The sequence below is a fragment of the Pungitius pungitius genome, chromosome 4 (genome assembly GCF_949316345.1).
Source record: "Pungitius pungitius chromosome 4, fPunPun2.1, whole genome shotgun sequence".
In the NCBI taxonomy this organism is placed as follows: Eukaryota; Metazoa; Chordata; class Actinopteri; order Perciformes; family Gasterosteidae; genus Pungitius; species Pungitius pungitius.
In genome coordinates this window covers 9,353,155-9,356,768 of record NC_084903.1, presented here as the reverse complement: position 1 = coordinate 9,356,768, position 3,614 = coordinate 9,353,155, and positions in this window count along the sequence as shown.

Below are 3,614 nucleotides of genomic sequence, written 5' to 3'. Positions count from 1 at the left end.
TTGTGTATTATCTGGAGCCAGGCACAGTTTTTGATAGCACAAACGTTACTGCGGTGGAGTTTCCTCTGTTTTTTAACTAAATACACAGCCTTTTTCCCTCGTAGTATCCTTCTTATTTTTGTTTGTAAATGTCTATGGACCAAATATTTGGTAAATCTTTCTACATAGTAGAAACATTCTGGGGATACTACGGATAATCTGGGGATCAAACTGGAAGCAACGTAATTTGCATCCAAACAGAACAGATAGTCGAGCAAGTGAAGTAAAGATTACAAAAAGACTAAATTAAAATCTAGATTATATATTAAGTATTGATTTCAAGGGATTCTTTAGTTTTTGTTCTTCTTCTACATTAAAGCAGCGGAAAAATCAATATTCCCCGAACGTGGGTTTTCTAAATGAACGGTCACGTCCTTCATTCAAACTAAAGTCCTAAAGATATCTTTGCCAAAAGAACACAAGGAGGGCATTCGTAAATCAAAACATATTTAAATAATTCCCCTGCTGCTTTCATACCCAGTTCCTGTGATAATGTTCACCCATAATGAACCCAAAGAATAACCTTGAAAACATTATAACTCATCACACCTCTTTATGAAAAATGTCAGTTGATACCTGGAGCTCATGGTGCATTTTCTTTTTTTTTTACCTTGCATGAACATTTGACTTTGGATTTCCTTGTTAAGATGCTGTCAGGTGTTTTTGGACCCATGGGGGCATTTGGATAGTTCTGGTTTATTTGGGTAAGGTAATGAGATGCCACAAATGTCCCCGTGTTTGTCAGTAGTATTTTAAATATCACCATGGGGCCTGCTCGCCTTGGCTCTAACCATTAGGAATAAATGCATGATATATGAAGCAAGCTTAAGAGAGTATCTTCTGTGTGCTTTGCCAGATCCCAAGACAGTCCCAATTTAATTGTCCATTATTTAATTGTTTATTCAGCAGCCCCCTTCCCTTATGCCAATATTAGCTCTCATTAATCCTGTACAGAGATCTCAACTTTATCAACTCAACTGAGGTCTCACTTGGTTTGATAGTATCCTATTATAAGGACTATTAAGCACAAATTCAAGGTCACATTTCTGTTTCAGAAACAGTGGAGATAGTATGCATGCTGAAATTAAGATGTTACAAAATATTCATTTCATTTAAATGAAATGAATTATGAATTGCCATCAATACAAAGCTCTTTAACAAAGAGCTGAAGAATATATAAGCGTGATGCTTCAGGGGTCTTTCCAATCATTTTGTTACAATTATTTGGAAAGGGTCACAAAGACCACAACGTGTCACAGCTCATATTGGGCTTTTAAATACATTAAAATGCATCAAATTAAGTGCTGCTCATGAATATTGACAACAAAGTTTGTCAAAAGTCTGTTGTGCTTCACGTCAGTTTTTGTCAACAAAGTTGTATATTCCAGCTACAACATCTGGCTTCTATACACAAGGGCTTCAGTGGGCGCTTAAATACATGCATGCAAGTATGCACATATGCACAAATCATTACGCACACACACACACACACACACACACACAGGCTATGCAAAGATGGGAGACGGAGAGCAAAAAAAAAAGTCATTGAATTGGCTCAAAAGTTAACAGCTGTATAATATCTGCAATGGGTCTCGGCAGATGCATCCCCACAGTAAAGACTCAACAATTAATTATCCTGCTGCAGATTCCTGGCACACCCTCATTTTACTGACGAGTGCACTCCTGCTGCTTCTTCAAAGATTAACATTTAAAAATTCATCAGCAGGCTTTTCCAGGGTACTCAAAAGCCCAGGCTATTATTCCATAAGAGTGTGTTTTATTATCTCTATGTACTTATTATCACCAGCATAACGGCTATGGGGCCACATTAGGAGCAAAATGCTTGACTTACTCAGCCAGTTCACAAGAAAAAAGGGAGACAATTTGCCAACCAATATATTGTGGGCTTCAGGCAATGGTTTGACTGTATGCTTCCTGAATCTGTTATTATACCTCCTATACCTAAAATGAGGAAAACTATACAGTTAAGCCAGCAATGATACCATTTTTCTTTCTGAAACTTCTTCGCCATGTATTTATGTTATTATATTGTAATTGGATTCCGCTGCTTTTGGGCACAGGAGCAACATTTGTATGATCCTGGTCAAAGATGCATCCCTGATGTGCTGGCACTCTGTGGGGAGCAGGAGAGACATTGAGGACATTTGTATTCTCTTATATTATCTGTTTTTTTAAAAGATGGTTTTAGCATTCCTTTTATCTGGAGTGGTAATGAAGCAGCAGTTGTTAATGTTAGTCCCCAAGCGAATGGACCTGAGCTCCCTCCATATTCTAATCATTCATAACTGCAATGAAGCAGCCTTCTGAATAACCCCCATTTATTCTCAACGGGACAGTATTGGGGCCATCAAAATTGGATCAAAACAACATAATTGAAGTAAATGTCTCCGTTTACAGAATACACGAAGGAGGCACCCTCAACTAATCCAGAGAAATGGAAGTGTGTTTTCCGTATGCAGTGAACACAAATTGTCTGTAATGTTAACGCTATGTCTATAAACTGTGTTGTGCCCGTCCCTGTAGTTTGACATTCAGGTATTACTAGCAGAGGTGTTGGACCATGCGTGTAGTCTAGAGCAAGGGAGGGAAACTTTTAGTAACTACTCAAAGACCGTCTATGTGCATCATGGAGTTGTGAATAACATGGGATTTGGTGTATTTTAATCTATAAAGAGAGGAAATTAAACAACTGTATCTTCAGCAGGGCAGGGAGCTTTTGATGGTTAGCAGCAGGTGTATACTCTAAAAGGTTTATCCTTTCCTCAGGCCAAAAATGAGCTAAATTGTTGTGCCTCATCTTGCACAATGTGGGGTAAATAGGTGGGGTGATGTGTTATCACTTCATTAAGAGCTATCCGGTGTTATTTTGTCTTGTAGAAAGAACACCCAAGGAGACATAACCGTCCTTGTTCTAAATATGAAGTCAAATGTGGACATTCACATGCTGTCCAATTAAATATTTAAATAGAACAAATATGTTTACCACTGTCCTTGATTCCTATAAACATGTAAAAAGGGTTTTTTGTACAAAAAGCCTGAGGTTTGTAGAACGAAATATTGAGTGGGGACACAAACCTTTTCAGTTAAGCAAAATGGTGTAGAAAAAATCTGGAAAATGAGGATGCCGCTAGATGTTATTCTGCCACCAGCTCGTCTCACATTAGAACTCAGCCATCACTTGGCACAAGCTCTTGCCCACAAGCAGTCAAATCAACCCACATACTGTACACCACTGGCTAGAGGCGGGGTGATGATGGACCGGTGCTGATGTGTGGCCACTTCTTTAAATCTTTTTTCTTTTGTTCATATCTTTGGTAGTAAGAGGATTTTAATCACTGAAGATGGATATTTAAAAAAGTGTTTGCCAAATGTAGTCAAATTCAAATTGCTTAAAGCAATCTATTTTGCACCACGGACAATGAAGAATTCAATACAAAAATACATTACTGCTCTCGGTAAGTAGCAAACGTTTTCTGAAGAAAGCAAAATACACCTGTTACCCAAACCATAAACCCATTGGCTTCTGGTACCAACACAGCAAGAATGAACTCCGA